This window comes from Puntigrus tetrazona, chromosome 4 (assembly GCF_018831695.1).
Source record: "Puntigrus tetrazona isolate hp1 chromosome 4, ASM1883169v1, whole genome shotgun sequence".
NCBI classification, from domain to species: domain Eukaryota; kingdom Metazoa; phylum Chordata; class Actinopteri; order Cypriniformes; family Cyprinidae; genus Puntigrus; species Puntigrus tetrazona.
In genome coordinates this window covers 5,740,939-5,759,826 of record NC_056702.1, presented here as the reverse complement: position 1 = coordinate 5,759,826, position 18,888 = coordinate 5,740,939, and positions in this window count along the sequence as shown.

The following is an 18,888-nucleotide window of genomic DNA, read 5'->3' as shown; positions in this document are numbered from 1 at the left end:
AAGTAAGGAGATCGAGGGAAAGAAGAAAGCAATCAATGTAAGGGCAGCTGTCATAAAGAAAGGTTAAAACTACTAGTTGAGTCCCAGTTCATGTAGTGATGTGTGCAGTAAGGGTTTGGACAGACAGTATTTACTCATTTCTAAAACCATGTCCTCTGAACTTTCTTTTCACAGAGTCTCCTTCAAATGTCTGGTTTAATTCATGCTGTTTTTGTAGTTCTTTAAACTTGGCGTGCACAGCTTTTCAAGTGAAAAACTGAACACACAATTTAGCTTGGTTCATCTCTCTCTCTTTTTTCTTTTTTTCCCCTACCTTTTGCTCAACAGAAAATGATTTTCAGGTGCATGTACTTTAAGGTGCTTTGCACAACTGGCGTGTGTCAAGACTGCAACCCCAAAAGACACATCGTGCATAATAAAGAAACAGAGCTCACAACCTTCACCGTTTTATGTCTTTTTCCATTTAATTTGTGCTTTGAGCAGGTAGGTTATTTGAAACATTGCCCGTGGACACTTAATCATGCCTGTAGAACAACAGAATTTAGACTGCTGGTGACCAAATTCGAAAGCGTTTGCACATTCAAATGATCTCTCATCCGAAAAAAAAAAATAAATAAATAAATGAAATAAAATAAAATAAAATAAAATACAAAAATGAAAAAAATAAGAACACGCATGCGCCCAACCTCGGTAGATTCAGATTGATTTCTCAGTCTAGAGTTAATTTAGTGCCACTGTCCCGTCACTGTGGCGCGAGGTCATAGCATCCTCCTGTGGTCTCAAAGAGAACTGCAGTAGAATGTCCCACGGCTCGCGACAGAGAAGATTCAAACGATTCACAGCTTGTGCATGATGTGCTGCTTTCAGCTGTCCTGGACGAGTCATAGCATCCTGGAAATCACTTGGCGCTTGTCTTCTTCCTTCGCATAAAAGACAAAACAGATCCACTTTAATGTACTTCAGTCTGAACACGAAAAAAAGGAAGGTTGGCATCATTGAAAATGAGTCCTGTAAGACAGAAGAAATGTTCTCCAGTTAGAATGTTCTTGGCGGGATGCATGCACTTCTGTTTATTAGCGCTTTCTCTTTTTGGTGATGTTGTCCGTCTTTGAAGCGAAGCAATGTTTCAAAAGCACCCATAGTTGTTGTCTGTCTAATAAATCAAATAGAGATCACCTGTGATGTTGCAGCTATGTGAACAGACGACAGGCTAAAATGTTCAGAGGGCTGGGTCTATACACACGCTGCGCATAGAGCACACCTTGAGCCAAAGAGAGCCGTGTGGCTCACAGGTAGAGCGCTGCCTCGCGGCTCAGCGCTTGTTGGTTCGAACCCAGCCGGCGCTCCTCGAGTAGGCGATTCAGGGAGCGAGCTTTAACTAGCTTATTGTAACACCGCACAAACAGTGAAATACAAGTTCCAGCGCGTCTCCCTGCCACGAGGTCTGTGGCTCACAGGTAAGCGCCGCCTCACGGTCCGGAGGTTGCTGGTTCGGTCTCACTGAGTCGGTCTGAGACAGAAGGGCTAAGTCTTTAACTAGACTACTAGTAGTATTATATCACACAAACAGTGAAATACAAGTTCCAGCACGACCGGAGACAAGAGATCTGTGGCTCACTGGTCAGAGCACTGCCTCACGGGTTCAGAGGTGCTGGTTCAATCCCAGCCGGATCTCCGCGTTACGTGTGAATGGCGCGCGCATGGAGTGCGTGTGCTGTGTGAATGAAGGGACGGGGATGGGTCGGGTCCCCCGAGCCCGCCACCATGCCCAGCGGTTATGCTTCTTGATTTCAAAATTGAAATTTGCCTGTATAAAAATTTTGAGCCGCCGTCCCTTCCCGCCCGTTTGAGGTTACCATCATTTGCTTTCTGGAGGAGTGACCCCCAAAGAAAATGATGGCAACCTACATCAACTACACAACCACGACACAAGACAAGTCTCACCCGTCCTTCAGCACACGTCCTTCATTGCGGTCAATGTCTGTCCTCACGCTCCAGGGCTCTGCTTCTGTTCAACACCTCTCTTACTCTGCAGGAAACACAGATGGATAAAGACTTTCATTTCATGTAGCGTGTACTATAAGAGTTTGTTTCAAAAAAATAAAAATAAAATAAATAAATAAAAATATGGGAAACAAAATAATACAATTCCATACGTTCTAAGCGGTTAACATAGGGGATACAAGTATTCGGCGCCAGCGCTACGATGTCGGCGCTTTGAATCAAATGATTCAAAAAAGCGGTCAGGTTCTGACTCAAATGATTCGAATCCCAATACGGGATCGATTCGAAATCCTGTTCTGAATCAAGCGATTCGCGTCGATTCGAATCACTTGGTTCAACTAGTAAGGATCCCCGCCCTCTTAAAAAACAGCCAATGCGGAAGGAGGCGGTGCCGTCGTCCACTCCCATTGGCCCGATGCGTTAATCAATCACACTGTTTGACAGCACGTAAACACACCCGCTAATCCGCCTTTCATCGCTCGATCACAAAACATGGTACCGTATTGTTCTTTAAATCACTTTACATGTGTACAGTTGCAAATGTTCTCCGCCTGCCAAGTAGATTTTGATCGTTTGCGTTAAATGTGAGCACTGCGGCAGCGATGCATTCTGCTGATAATCTCGCAGCTGCATTTATTTCAACACTATCAGCGTGTTTGTGGTCGATTGAGCGATCGACCGACTCCTAATAGCCTCAAAGTATCATGTTTCGTTTCGACTAACGTTCGTTGGGTGAAGCGCGTGTAGTGCTTGTGTTTATGGGAGCTTTCGGTAACTCACATTGACAGCGAACTGTTGTGTTTTCTTCCCAGGTTTCTACGTCTTCTGATCAGTCGAGGATTCGGCGTCTCTGAAAAGCGCTTCTGCCGCCTTGTGGAGCGGATGAAAAATGCAGTTAAACTTTACTGCCAGCTGTCGTGTCACAGCCTCATCAGACTCAACGTTGTGTCAAATTCATTTCCTTACTATATTCCCAAGTAACACGTGCGTTCATAAATTATTCAAGTACTCATGTTCCACATTTGTTAAGTGTGCATGAAGGCTTGCGACGGATCACCGGCTCCCTCTTGTGGCCCGTTACGCGAAAATGCAAAGCCGAGGTGGTCGGCCAGAGGACAGAGGTTCATATTTCAAAAGTGTGGTGTTGTTTTTTTTTTTTTTTTCTTTTCTTTTTTTCTTTCCCCAAGTAAGGGAGATCGAGGGGAAAAGAAGAAAGCAATCAATGTAAGGGCCGCTGTCGCATAAAGAAAGGTTAAAACTACTAGTTGAGTCCCAGTTCATGTAGTGATGTGTGCAGTAAGGGTTTGGACAGACAGTATTTACTCATTTCTAAAACCATGTCCTCTGAACTTTCTTTTCACAGAGTCTCCTTCAAATGTCTGGTTTTAATTCATGCTGTTTTGTAGTTCTTTAAACTTCGGCGTGCACAGCTTTTTCAAGAGTGAAAACTGAACACACAATTTAGCCGTTCATCTCTCTCTCTTTTTTTCTTTTTCCCCTACCTTTTTGCTCAACAGAAAATGATTTTCAGGTGCATGTACTTTAAGGTGCTTTGCACAACTGAGCGTGTGTCAAAGACTGCAACCCCAAAGACACATCGTGCATAATAAAGAAACAGAGCTCACAACCTTCACCGTTTTTATGTCTTTTCCATTTAATTTGTGCTTTGAGCAGGCGGTTATTTGAAACATTGCCCGTGGACACTTAATCATGCCTGTAGAACAACAGAATTTAGACTGCTGGTGACCAAATTCGAAACGTTTGCACATTCAAATGATCTCTCATCCGAAAAAAAAAAAATAAATAAATAAAATGAAATAAAATAAAATAAAATACAAAAATGAAAAAAATAAGAACACGCATCATAACCTCGGTAGATTCAGATTGATTTCTCAGTCTAGAGTTAATTTAGTGCCACTGTCCCGTCACTGTGGCGGAGGTCGCAGCATCCTCCTGTGGTCTCAAAGAGAACTGCAGTAGAATGTCCCACGGCTCTGCGACAGAGAAGATTCAAACGATTCCACAGCTTGTGCATGATGTGCTGCTTTCAGCTGTCCTGGACGAGTCATAGCATCCCCTGGAAATCACTTGGCGCTTGTCTTCTTCCTTTCGCAAAAGACAAAACAGATCCACTTTAATGTACTTCAGTCTGAACACGAAAAAGGAAGGTTGGCATCATTGAAAATGAGTCCTGTAAGACAGAAGAAATGTTCTCAGTTAGAATGTTCTTGGCGGGATGCATGCACTTCTGTTTATTAAGCGCTTTCTCTTTTTGGTGATGTTGTCCGTCTTTGAAAGCGAAGCAATGTTTCAAAAGCACCCATAGTTGTTGTCTGTCTAATAAATCAAATAGAGATCACCTGTGATGTTGCAGCTATGTGAACAGGCGACAGGCTAAAATGTTCAGAGGGCTGGGTCTATACACACGCACACACGCATAGAGCACACCTTGAGCCAAGAGAGCCGTGTGGCTCACAGGTAAGAGCGCTGCCTCGCGGCTCAGCGCTTGTTGGTTCGAACCCAGCCGGCGCTCCTCGAGTAGGCGATTCAGGGGCAGAAGCTTTAACTAGCTTATTGTAACACCGCACAAACAGTGAAATACAAGTTCCAGCGCGTCTCCTGCCACGAGGTCTGTGGCTCACAGGTAAAGCGCCGCCTCACGGTCCGGAGGTTGCTGGTTCGGTCTCACTGAGTCGGTCTGAGACAGAAGGGCTAAGTCTTTAACTAGACTACTAGTAGTATTATATCACACAAACAGTGAAATACAAGTTCCAGCACGACCGGAGACAAGAGATCTGTGGCTCACTGGTCAGAGCACTGCCTCACGGGTTCAGAGGTACGCTGGTTCAATCCCAGCCGGATCTCCGGCGTTACGTGTGAATGGCGCATGGAGTGCGTGTGCTGTGTGAATGAAGGGGCGGGGATGGGTCGGGTCCCCCGAGCCCGCCACCATGCCCAGCGGGGTTATGCTTCTTGATTTCAAAAATTGAAATTTGCCTGTATAAAAATTTTTGAGCACGCCGTCCCTTCCCGCCCGTTTAGGTTACCATCATTTGCTTTCTGGAGGAGTGACCCCCAAAAAGAAAATGATGGCAACCTACATCAACTACACAACACGACACAAGACAAGTCTCACCCGTCCTTCAGCACCACGTCCTTCATTGCGGTCAATGTCTGTCCTCACGCTCCAGGGCTCTGCTTCTGTTCAACACCTCTCTTACTCTGCAGAAACACAGATGGATAAAGACTTTCATTTCATGTGGCGTGTACTATAAGAGTTTGTTTCAAAAAAATAAAAATAAAATAAATAAATAAAAAATATAGGAAACAAAATAATACAATTCCATACGTTCTAAGCGGTTAACATAGGGGATACAAGTATTCGGCGCAGCGCTACGATGTCGCGCTTTGAATCAAATGATTCAAAAAGCGGTCGGTTCTGACTCAAATGATTCGAATCCCAATACGGGATCGATTCGAAATCCTGTTCTGAATCAAGCGATTCGCGTCGATTCGAATCACTTGGTTCAACTAGTAAGGATCCCGCCCTCTTAAAAAACAGCCAATGCGGAAGGAGAGCGGTGCCGTCGTCCACTCCCATTGGCCCGATGCGTTAATCAATCACACTGTTTGACAGCACGTAAACACACCCGCTAATCCGCCTTTCGCCGCTCGATCACAAAACATGGTACCGTATTGTTCTTTAAATCACTTTACATGTGTACAGTTGCAAATGTTCTCCGCCTGCCAAGTAGATTTTGATCGTTTGCGTTAAATGTGAGCACTGCGACAGCGATGCATTCTGCTGATAATCTACGCAACTGCATTTATTTCCAACACTATCAGCGCGTGTTTGTGAGTCGATTGAGCGATCGACCGACTCCCCAATAGCCTCAAAGTATCATGTTTACCGTTTCGACTAACGTTCGTTGGGTGAGCAGCGTGTAGTGCTTGTGTTTATGGGAGCTTTGGTAACTCACATTGGCGCGAACTGTTGTGTTTTCTTCCCAGGTTTCTCGTCTTCTGATCAGTCGAGGGATTCGACGTCTCTGAAAGCGCTTCTGCCGCCTTGTGGAGCGGATGAAAAATGCAGTTAAACTTTACTGCCAGCTGTCGTGTCACAGCCTCATCAGACTCAACGTTGTGTCAAATTCATTTCCTTACTATATTCCCAAGTAACACGTGCGTTCATAAATTATTCAAGTACTCATGTTCCACATTTGTTAAGTGTGCATGAAGGCTTGCGACGGATCACCGGCTCCCTCTTGTGGCCCGTTACGCGAAAATGCAAAGCCGAGGTGGTCGGCCAGAGGACAGAGGTTCATATTTCAAAAGTGTGGTGTTGTTTTTTTTTTTTTTTTTTTTTTTTTTCTTTCCCCCAAGTAAGGAGATCGAGGGGGGAAAAGAAGAAAGCAATCAATGTAAGGGCCGCTGTCGCATAAAGAAAGGTTAAAACTACTAGTTGAGTCCCAGTTCATGTAGTGATGTGTGCAGTAAGGGTTTGGACAGACAGTATTTACTCATTTCTAAAACCATGTCCTCTGAACTTTCTTTTCACAGAGTCTCCTTCAAATGTCTGGTTTTAATTCATGCTGTTTTTGTAGTTCTTTAAACTTCGGCGTGCACAGCTTTTTTCAAGAGTGAAAACTGAACACACAATTGCTTCGTTCATCTCTCTCTCTTTTTTTCTTTTTTTCCCCCTACCTTTTTGCTCAACAGAAAATGATTTTCAGGTGCATGTACTTTAAGGTGCTTTGCACAACTGAGCGTGTGTCAAAGACTGCAACCCCAAAGACACATCGTGCATAATAAAGAAACAGAGCTCACAACCTTCACCGTTTTATGTCTTTTTCCATTTAATTTGTGCTTTGAGCAGGCGGTTATTTGAAACATTGCCCGTGGACACTTAATCATGCCTGTAGAACAACAGAATTTAGACTGCTGGTGACCAAATTCGAAACGTTTGCACATTCAAATGATCTCTCATCCGAAAAAAAAAAAAAATAAATAAATAAAATGAAATAAAATAAAATAAAATACAAAAATGAAAAAAATAAGAACACGCATACGCAACCTCGGTAGATTCAGATTGATTTCTCAGTCTAGAGTTAATTTAGTGCCACTGTCCCGTCACTGTGGCGGAGGTCGCAGCATCCTCCTGTGGTCTCAAAGAGAACTGCAGTAGAATGTCCCACGGCTCTGCGACAGAGAAGATTCAAACGATTCCACAGCTTGTGCATGATGTGCTGCTTTCAGCTGTCCTGGGCGAGTCATAGCATCCCCTGGAAATCACTTGGCGCTTGTCTTCTTCCTTTACAAAAGACAAAACAGATCCACTTTAATGTACTTCAGTCTGAACACGAAAAAGGAAGGTTGGCATCATTGAAAATGAGTCCTGTAAGACAGAAGAAATGTTCTCAGTTAGAATGTTCTTGGCGGGATGCATGCACTTCTGTTTATTAAGCGCTTTCTCTTTTTGGTGATGTTGTCCGTCTTTGAAAGCGAAGCAATGTTTCAAAAGCACCCATAGTTGTTGTCTGTCCTAATAAATCAAATAGAGATCACCTGTGATGTTGCAGCTATGTGAACAGACGACAGGCTAAAATGTTCAGAGGGCTGGAGTCTATACACACGCGCTGCGCATAGAGCACACCTTGAGCCAAGAGAGCCCGTGTGGCTCACAGGTAAAGGCGCTGCCTCGCGGCTCAGCGCTTGTTGGTTCGAACCCAGCCGGCGCTCCTCGAGTGAAGCGATTCAGGGAGCGAAGCTTTAACTAGCTTATTGTAACACCGCACAAACAGTGAAATACAAGTTCCAGCGCGTCTCCCTGCCACGAGGTCTGTGGCTCACAGGTAGAAAGCGCCGCCTCACGGTCCGGAGGTTGCTGGTTCGGTCTCACTGAGTCGGTCTGAGACAGAAGGGCTAAGTCTTTAACTAGACTACTAGTAGTATTATATCACACAAACAGTGAAATACAAGTTCCAGCACGACCGGAGACAAGAGATCTGTGGCTCACTGGTCAGAGCACTGCCTCACGGGTTCAGAGGTCGCTGGTTCAATCCCAGCCGGATCTCCGGCGTTACGTGTGAATGGCGCGCATGGAGTGCGTGTGCTGTGTGAATGAAGGGGCGGGGATGGGTGGGGTCCCCCGAGCCCGCCACCATGCCCAGCGGGGTTATGCTTCTTGATTTCAAAAATTGAAATTTGCCTGTATAAAAATTTTGAGCCGCCGTCCCTTCCCGCCCGTTTAGGTTTACCATCATTTGCTTTCTGGAGGAGTGACCCCCAAAAAGAAAATGATGGCAACCTACATCAACTACACAACCACGACACAAGACAAGTCTCACCCGTCCTTCAGCACCGTCCTTCATTGCGGTCAATGTCTGTCCTCACGCTCCAGGGCTCTGCTTCTGTTCAACACCTCTCTTACTCTGCAGAAACACAGATGGATAAAGACTTTCATTTCATGTAGCGTGTACTATAAGAGTTTGTTTCAAAAAAAATAAAAATAAAATAAATAAATAAAAAATATGGAAACAAAAATAATACAATTCCATACGTTCTAAGCGGTTAACATAGGGGATACAAGTATTCGCGCCAGCGCTACGATGTCGCGCTTTGAATCAAATGATTCAAAAAGCGGTCGGTTCTGACTCAAATGATTCGAATCCCAATACGGGATCCGATTCGAAATCCTGTTCTGAATCAAACGATTCGCGATCGATTCGAATCACTTGGTTCAACTAGTAAGGATCCCGCCCTCTTAAAAAAACAGCCAATGCGGAAGGAGAGGCGGTGCCGTCGTCCACTCCCATTGGCCCGATCGTTAATCAATCACACTGTTTGACAGCACGTAAACACACCCGCTAATCCCGCCTTTCATCGCTCGATCACAAAACATGGTACCGTATTGTTCTTTAAATCACTTTACATGTTGTACAGTTGCAAATGTTCTCCGCCTGCCAAGTAGATTTTGATCGTTTGCGTTAAATGTGAGCACTGCGGCAGCGATGCATTCTGCTGATAATCTACGCAACTGCATTTATTTCAACACTATCAGCGTGTTTGTGGTCGATTGAGCGATCGACCGACTCTAATAGCCTCAAAGTATCATGTTTACGTTTGCGACTAACGTTCGTTGGGTGAGCAGCGTGTGGTGCTTGTGTTTATGGGAGCTTTCGGTAACTCACATTGACGCGAACTGTTGTGTTTTCTTCCCAGGTTTCTACGTCTTCTGATCAGTCGAGTTCGACGTCTCTGAAAACGCTTCTGCCGCCTTGTGGAGCGGATGAAAAATGCAGTTCGCTTTACTGCCAGCTGTCGTGTCACAGCCTCATCAGACTCAACGTTGTGTCAAATTCATTTCCTTACTATATTCCCAAGTAACACGTGCGTTCATAAATTATTCAAGTACTCATGTTCCACATTTGTTAAGTGTGCATGAAGGCTTGCGACGGATCACCGGCTCCCTCTTGTGGCCCGTTACGCGAAAATGCAAAGCCGAGGTGGTCGGCCAGAGGACAGAGGTTCATATTTCAAAAAGTGTGGTGTTGTTTTTTTTTTTTTTCTTTTCCCCCAAGTAAGGAGATCGAGGGAAAAGAAGAAAACAATCAATGTAAGGGCCGCTGTCGCATAAAGAAAGGTTAAAACTACTAGTTGAGTCCCAGTTCATGTAGTGATGTGTGCAGTAAGGGTTTGGACAGACAGTATTTACTCATTTCTAAAACCATGTCCTCTGAACTTTCTTTTCACAGAGTCTCCTTCAAATGTCTGGTTTTAATTCATGCTGTTTTTGTAGTTCTTTAAACTTAGTAGTGCACAGCTTTTTCAAGTGAAAACTGAACACACAATTGCTTCGTTCATCTCTCTCTTTTTTTCTTTTTTCCCCTACCTTTTTGCTCAACAGAAAATGATTTTCAGGTGCATGTACTTTAAGGTGCTTTGCACAACTGAGCGTGTGTCAAAGACTGCAACCCCAAAAGACACATCGTGCATAATAAAGAAACAGAGCTCACAACCTTCACCGTTTTATGTCTTTTTCCATTTAATTTGTGCTTTGAGCAGGGCGGTTATTTGAAACATTGCCCGTGGACACTTAATCATGCCTGTAGAACAACAGAATTTAGACTGCTGGTGACCAAATTCAAATTAGAAAACGTTTGCACATTCAAATGATCTCTCATCCGAAAAAAAAAAAAATAAATAAATAAAATGAAATAAAATAAAATAAAATACAAAAATGAAAAAAATAAGAAGAACACGCATCACGCAACCTCGGTAGATTCAGATTGATTTCTCAGTCTAGAGTTAATTTAGTGCCACTGTCCGTCACTGTGGCGCGGAGGTCGCAGCATCCTCCTGTGGTCTCAAAGAGAACTGCAGTAGAATGTCCCACGGCTCTGCGACAGAGAAGATTCAAACGATTCCACAGCTTGTGCATGATGTGCTGCTTTCAGCTGTCCTGGACGAGGTCATAGCATCCCCTGAAATCACTTGGCGCTTGTCTTCTTCCTTTCGCAAAAGACAAAACAGATCCACTTTAATGTACTTCAGTCTGAACACGAAAAAGGAAGGTTGGCATCATTGAAAATGAGTCCTGTAAGACAGAAGAAATGTTCTCAGTTAGAATGTTCTTGGCGGGATGCATGCACTTCTGTTTATTAAGCGCTTTCTCTTTTTGGTGATGTTGTCCGTCTTTGAAAGCGAAGCAATGTTTCAAAAGCACCCATAGTTGTTGTCTGTCTAATAAATCAAATAGAGATCACCTGTGATGTTGCAGCTATGTGAACAGGCGACAGGCTAAAATGTTCAGAGGGCTGGGTCTATACACACGCACGCGCATAGAGCACACCTTGAGCCAAAGAGAGCCGTGTGGCTCACAGGTAAGGCGCTGCCTCGCGGCTCAGCGCTTGTTGGTTCGAACCCAGCCGGCGCTCCTCGAGTAGGCGATTCAGGGGCGAGCTTTAACTAGCTTATTGTAACACCGCACAAACAGTGAAATACAAGTTCCAGCGCGTCTCCCTGCCACGAGGTCTGTGGCTCACAGGTAAGGCGCCGCCTCACGGTCCGGAGGTTGCTGGTTCGGTCTCACTGAGTCGGTCTGAGACAGAAGGGCTAAGTCTTTAACTAGACTACTAGTAGTATTATATCACACAAACAGTGAAATACAAGTTCCAGCACGACCGGAGACAAGAGATCTGTGGCTCACTGGTCAGAGCACTGCCTCACGGGTTCAGAGAGTCGCTGGTTCAATCCCAGCCGGATCTCCGCGTTACGTGTGAATGGCGCGCATGGAGTGCGTGTGCTGTGTGAATGAAGGGGCGAGGGATGGGTGGGTCCCCCGAGCCCGCCACCATGCCCAGCGGGGTTATGCTTCTTGATTTCAAAAATTGAAATTTGCCTGTATAAAAATTTTGAGCCGCCGTCCCTTCCCCGCCCGTTTAGGTTACCATCATTTGCTTTCTGGAGGAGTGACCCCCCAAAAAGAAAATGATGGCAACCTACACATCAACTACACAACACGACACAAGACAAGTCTCACCCGTCCTTCAGCACCACGTCCTTCATTGCGGTCAATGTCTGTCCTCACGCTCCAGGGCTCTGCTTCTGTTCAACACCTCTCTTACTCTGCAGGGAAACACAGATGGATAAAGACTTTCATTTCATGTAGCGTGTACTATAAGAGTTTGTTTCAAAAAAAAAAAAATAAAATAAATAAATAAAAAAAAATATAGGAAACAAAAATAATACAATTCCATACGTTCTAAGCGGTTAACATAGGGGATACAAGTATTCGCGCAAGCACGCTACGATGTCGTCGCTTTGAATCAAATGATTCAAAAAACGGTCGGTTCTGACTCAAATGATTCGAATCCCAATACGGGATCGATTGAAATCCTGTTCTGAATCAAACGATTCGCGATACGATTCGAATCACTTGGTTCAACTAGTAAGGATCCCGCCCTCTTAAAAAAACAGCCAATGCGGAAGGAGGCGGTGCCGTCGTCCACTCCCATTGGCCCGATCGTTAATCAATCACACTGTTTGACAGCACGTAAACACACCCGCTAATCCGCCTTTCGCCGGCTCGATCACAAAACATGGTACCGTATTGTTCTTTAAATCACTTTACATGTTGTACAGTTGCAAATGTTCTCCGCCTGCCAAGTAGATTTTGATCGTTTCTGCGTTAAATGTGAGCACTGCGGCAGCGATGCATTCTGCTGATAATCTCGCAACTGCATTTATTTCAACACTATCAGCGTGTTTGTGGTCGATTGAGCGATCGACCGACTCCCCAATAGCCTCAAAGTATCATGTTTACGTTTGACTAACGTTAGTTGGGTGAGCAGCGTGTGGTGCTTGTGTTTATGGGAGCTTTCGGTAACTCACATTGGCGCGAACTGTTGTGTTTTCTTCCCAGGTTTCTACGTCTTCTGATCAGTCGAGGATTCGGCGTCTCTGAAAGGCGCTTCTGCCGCCTTGTGGAGCGGATGAAAAATGCAGTTAAACTTTACTGCCAGCTGTCGTGTCACAGCCTCATCAGACTCAACGTTGTGTCAAATTCATTTCCTTACTATATTCCCAAGTAACACGTGCGTTCATAAATTATTCAAGTACTCATGTTCCACATTTGTTAAGTGTGCATGAAGGCTTGCGACGGATCACCGGCTCCCTCTTGTGGCCCGTTACGCGAAAATGCAAAGCCGAGGTGGTCGGCCAGAGGACAGAGGTTCATATTTCAAAGTGTGGTGTTGTTTTTTTTTTTTTTTCTTTTTTTTTTTTTTCTTTCCCAAGTAAGGAGATCGAGGGGAAAGAAAGCAATCAATGTAAGGGCAGCTGTCGCATAAAGAAAGGTTAAAACTACTAGTTGAGTCCCAGTTCATGTAGTGATGTGTGCAGTAAGGGTTTGGACAGACAGTATTTACTCATTTCTAAAACCATGTCCTCTGAACTTTCTTTTCACAGAGTCTCCTTCAAATGTCTGGTTTTAATTCATGCTGTTTTGTAGTTCTTTAAACTTGGCGTGCACAGCTTTTTTCAAGAGTGAAAACTGAACACACAATTGCTTCGTTCATCTCTCTCTCTTTTTTTCTTTTTTTCCCCCTACCTTTTTGCTCAACAGAAAATGATTTTCAGGTGCATGTACTTTAAGGTGCTTTGCACAACTGAGCGTGTGTCAAAGACTGCAACCCCAAAAGACACATCGTGCATAATAAAGAAACAGAGCTCACAACCTTCACCGTTTTATGTCTTTTTCATTTTAATTTGTGCTTTGAGCAGGCGGTTATTTGAAACATTGCCCGTGGACACTTAATCATGCCTGTAGAACAACAGAATTTAGACTGCTGGTGACCAAATTCGAAACGTTTGCACATTCAAATGATCTCTCATCCGAAAAAAAAATAAATAAATAAAATGAAATAAAATAAAATAAAATAAAATACAAAAATGAAAAAAATAAGAACACGCATACGCAACCTCGGTAGATTCAGATTGATTTCTCAGTCTAGAGTTAATTTAGTGCCACTGTCCGTCACTGTGGCGGAGGTCGCAGCATCCTCCTGTGGTCTCAAAGAGAACTGCAGTAGAATGTCCCACGGCTCTGCGACAGAGAAGATTCAAACGATTCCACAGCTTGTGCATGATGTGCTGCTTTCAGCTGTCCTGGACGAGTCATAGCATCCCCTGAAATCACTTGGCGCTTGTCTTCTTCCTTTATAAAAGACAAAACAGATCCACTTTAATGTACTTCAGTCTGAACACGAAAAAGGAAGGTTGGCATCATTGAAAATGAGTCCTGTAAGACAGAAGAAATGTTCTCAGTTAGAATGTTCTTGGCGGGATGCATGCACTTCTGTTTATTAAGCGCTTTCTCTTTTTGGTGATGTTGTCCGTCTTTGAAAGCGAAGCAATGTTTCAAAAGCACCCATAGTTGTTGTCTGTCCTAATAAATCAAATAGAGATCACCTGTGATGTTGCAGCTATGTGAACAGACGACAGGCTAAAATGTTCAGAGGGCTGGGTCTATACACACGCTGCGCATAGAGCACACACCTTGAGCCAAGAGAGCCGTGTGGCTCACAGGTAAGGCGCTGCCTCGCGGCTCAGCGCTTGTTGGTTCGAACCCAGCCGGCGCTCCTCGAGTAGGCGATTCAGGGCGAAGCTTTAACTAGCTTATTGTAACACCGCACAAACAGTGAAATACAAGTTCCAGCGCGTCTCCCTGCCACGAGGTCTGTGGCTCACAGGTAGAGCGCCGCCTCACGGTCCGGAGGTTGCTGGTTCGGTCTCACTGAGTCGGTCTGAGACAGAAGGGCTAAGTCTTTAACTAGACTACTAGTAGTATTATATCACACAAACAGTGAAATACAAGTTCCAGCACGACCGGAGACAAGAGATCTGGCTCACTGGTCAGAGCACTGCCTCACGGGTTCAGAGGTCGCTGGTTCAATCCCAGCCGGATCTCCGGCGTTACGTGTGAATGGCGCGCATGGAGTGCGTGTGCTGTGTGAATGAAGGGACGGGATGGGTCGGGTCCCCCGAGCCCGCCACCATGCCCAGCGGGGTTATGCTTCTTGATTTCAAAAATTGAAATTTGCCTGTATAAAAATTTTGAGCGCCGTCCCTTCCCATTGTTTAGGTTACCATCATTTGCTTTCTGGAGGAGTGACCCCCAAAAGAAAATGATGGCAACCTACACATCAACTACACAACCACGACACAAGACAAGTCTCACCCGTCCTTCAGCGCACACGTCCTTCATTGCGGTCAATGTCTGTCCTCACGCTCCAGGGCTCTGCTTCTGTTCAACACCTCTCTTACTCTGCAGGGAAACACAGATGGATAAAGACTTTCATTTCATGTAGCGTGTACTATAAGAGTTTGTTTCAAAAAAATAAAAATAAAATAAATAAATAAAAAATATGGGAAACAAAAATAATACAATTCCATACGTTCTAAGCGGTTAACATAGGGGATACAAGTATTCGCATAGCGCTACGATGTCGCGCTTTGAATCAAATGATTCAAAAAGCGGTCAGTTCTGACTCAAATGATTCGAATCCCAATACGGGATCCGATTCGAAATCCTGTTCTGAATCAAACGATTCGCGATACGATTCGAATCACTTGGTTCAACTAGTAAGGATCCCGCCCTCTTAAAAAAACAGCCAATGCGGAAGGAGAGCGCGTGCCGTCGTCCACTCCCATTGGCCCGATCGTTAATCAATCACACTGTTTGACAGCACGTAAACACACCCGCTAATCCGCCTTTCATCGCTCGATCACAAAACATGGTACCGTATTGTTCTTTAAATCACTTTACATGTGTACAGTTGCAAATGTTCTCCGCCTGCCAAGTAGATTTTGATCGTTTGCGTTAAATGTGAGCACTGCGGCAGCGATGCATTCTGCTGATAATCTCGCAACTGCATTTATTTCAACACTATCAGCGTGTTTGTGGTCGATTGAGCGATCGACCGACTCTAATAGCCTCAAAGTATCATGTTTACGTTTCGACTAACGTTCGTTGGGTGAGCGCGTGTAGTGCTTGTGTTTATGGGAGCTTTGGTAACTCACATTGACGCGAACTGTTGTGTTTTTCTTCCCAGGTTTCTCGTCTTCTGATCAGTCGAGGATTCGGCGTCTCTGAAAGGCGCTTCTGCCGCCTTGTGGAGCGGATGAAAAATGCAGTTCGCTTTACTGCCAGCTGTCGTGTCACAGCCTCATCAGACTCAACGTTGTGTCAAATTCATTTCCTTACTATATTCCCAAGTAACACGTGCGTTCATAAATTATTCAAGTACTCATGTTCCACATTTGTTAAGTGTGCATGAAGGCTTGCGACGGATCACCGGCTCCCTCTTGTGGCCCGTTACGCGAAAATGCAAAGCCGAGGTGGTCGGCCAGAGGACAGAGGTTCATATTTCAAAAGTGTGGTGTTGTTTTTTTTTTTTTTTTTTTTTCTTTTTTTTTTTCTTTCCCCAAGTAAGGAGATCGAGGGGAAAAGAAGAAAGCAATCAATGTAAGGGCAGCTGTCGCATAAAGAAAGGTTAAAACTACTAGTTGAGTCCCAGTTCATGTAGTGATGTGTGCAGTAAGGGTTTGGACAGACAGTATTTACTCATTTCTAAAACCATGTCCTCTGAACTTTCTTTTCACAGAGTCTCCTTCAAATGTCTGGTTTTAATTCATGCTGTTTTGTAGTTCTTTAAACTTGGCGTGCACAGCTTTTTCAAGAGTGAAAACTGAACACACAATTGCTTCGTTCATCTCTCTCTCTTTTTCTTTTTTTCCCCTACCTTTTTGCTCAACAGAAAATGATTTTCAGGTGCATGTACTTTAAGGTGCTTTGCACAACTGAGCGTGTGTCAAAGACTGCAACCCCAAAAGACACATCGTGCATAATAAAGAAACAGAGCTCACAACCTTCACCGTTTTTATGTCTTTTTCCATTTAATTTGTGCTTTGAGCAGGCGGTTATTTGAAACATTGCCCGTGGACACTTAATCATGCCTGTAGAACAACAGAATTTAGACTGCTGGTGACCAAATTGAAACGTTTGCACATTCAAATGATCTCTCATCCGAAAAAAAAAAAAAATAAAAATGAAATAAAATAAAATAAAATACAAAAATGAAAAAATAAGAACACGCATCACGCAACCTCGGTAGATTCAGATTGATTTCTCAGTCTAGAGTTAATTTAGTGCCACTGTCCGTCACTGTGGCGCGGAGGTCGCAGCATCCTCCTGTGGTCTCAAAGAGAACTGCAGTAGAATGTCCCCACGGCTCTGCGACAGAGAAGATTCAAACGATTCCACAGCTTGTGCATGATGTGCTGCTTTCAGCTGTCCTGGACGAGTCATAGCATCCCCTGAAATCACTTGGCGCTTGTCTTCTTCCTTTCGCAAAAAGACAAAACAGATCCACTTTAATGTACTTCAGTCTGAACACGAAAAAGGAAGGTTGGCATCATTGAAAATGAGTCCTGTAAGACAGAAGAAATGTTCTCAGTTAGAATGTTCTTGGCGGGATGCATGCACTTCTGTTTATTAAGCGCTTTCTCTTTTTGGTGATGTTGTCCGTCTTTGAAACGAAGCAATGTTTCAAAAGCACCCATAGTTGTTGTCTGTCCTAATAAATCAAATAGAGATCACCTGTGATGTTGCAGCTATGTGAACAGACGACAGGCTAAAATGTTCAGAGGGCTGGGTCTATACACACGCACACGCATAGAGCACACCTTGAGCCAAGAGAGCCGTGTGGCTCACAGGTAAGGGCGCTGCCTCGCGGTTCAGCGCTTGTTGGTTCGAACCCAGCCGGCGCTCCTCGAGTAGGCGATTCAGGGAGCGAAGCTTTAACTAGCTTATTGTAACACCGCACAAACAGTGAAATACAAGTTCCAGCGCGTCTCCCTGCCACGAGGTCTGTGGCTCACAGGTAAGAGCGCCGCCTCACGGTCCGGAGGTTGCTGGTTCGGTCTCACTGAGTCGGTCTGAGACAGAAGGGCTAAGTCTTTAACTAGACTACTAGTAGTATTATATCACACAAACAGTGAAATACAAGTTCCAGCACGACCGGAGACAAGAGATCTGTGGCTCACTGGTCAGAGCACTGCCTCACGGGTTCAGAGGTCGCTGGTTCAATCCCAGCCGGATCTCCGCGTTACGTGTGAATGGCGCGCGCGGAGTGCGTGTGCTGTGTGAATGAAGGGGCGGGGATGGGTCGGGTCCCCGAGCCCGCCACCATGCCCAGCGGGGTTATGCTTCTTGATTTCAAAAATTGAAATTTGCCTGTATAAAAATTTTGAGCATTGCGTCCCTTCCCGCCCGTTTAGGTTACCATCATTTGCTTTCTGGAGGAGTGACCCCCAAAAGAAAATGATGGCAACCTACATCAACTACACAACACGACACAAGACAAGTCTCACCCGTCCTTCAGCACCACGTCCTTCATTGCGGTCAATGTCTGTCCTCACGCTCCAGGGCTCTGCTTCTGTTCAACACCTCTCTTACTCTGCAGGGAAACACAGATGGATAAAGACTTTCATTTCATGTAGCGTGTACTATAAGAGTTTGTTTCAAAAAAATAAAAATAAAATAAATAAATAAAAAATATGGGAAACAAAAATAATACAATTCCATACGTTCTAAGCGGTTAACATAGGGGATACAAGTATTCGCGCAGCGCTACGATGTCGCGCTTTGAATCAAATGATTCAAAAAACGGTCCGGTTCTGACTCAAATGATTCGAATCCCAATACGGGATCCGATTCGAAATCCTGTTCTGAATCAAACGATTCGCGTACGATTCGAATCACTTGGTTCAACTAGTAAGGATCCCGCCCTCTTAAAAAACAGCCAATGCGGAAGGAGAGCGGTGCCGTCGTCCACTCCCATTGGCCCGATCGTTAATCAATCACACTGTTTGACAGCACGTAAACACACCCGCTAATCCGCCTTTCATCGCTCGATCACAAAACATGGTACCGTATTGTTCTTTAAATCACTTTACATGTTGTACAGTTGCAAATGTTCTCCGCCTGCCAAGTAGATTTTGATCGTTTGCGTTAAATGTGAGCACTGCGGCAGCGATGCATTCTGCTGATAATCTCGCAACTGCATTTATTTCAACACTATCAGCGTGTTTGTGGTCGATTGAGCGATCGACCGACTCCCCATAGCCTCAAAGTATCATGTTTCGTTTCGACTAACGTTCGTTGGGTGAGCAGCGTGTGGTGCTTGTGTTTATGGGAGCTTTGGTAACTCACATTGACGCGAACTGTTGTGTTTTCTTCCCAGGTTTCTCGTCTTCTGATCAGTCGAGGATTCGACGTCTCTGAAAGGCGCTTCTGCCGCCTTGTGGAGCGGATGAAAAATG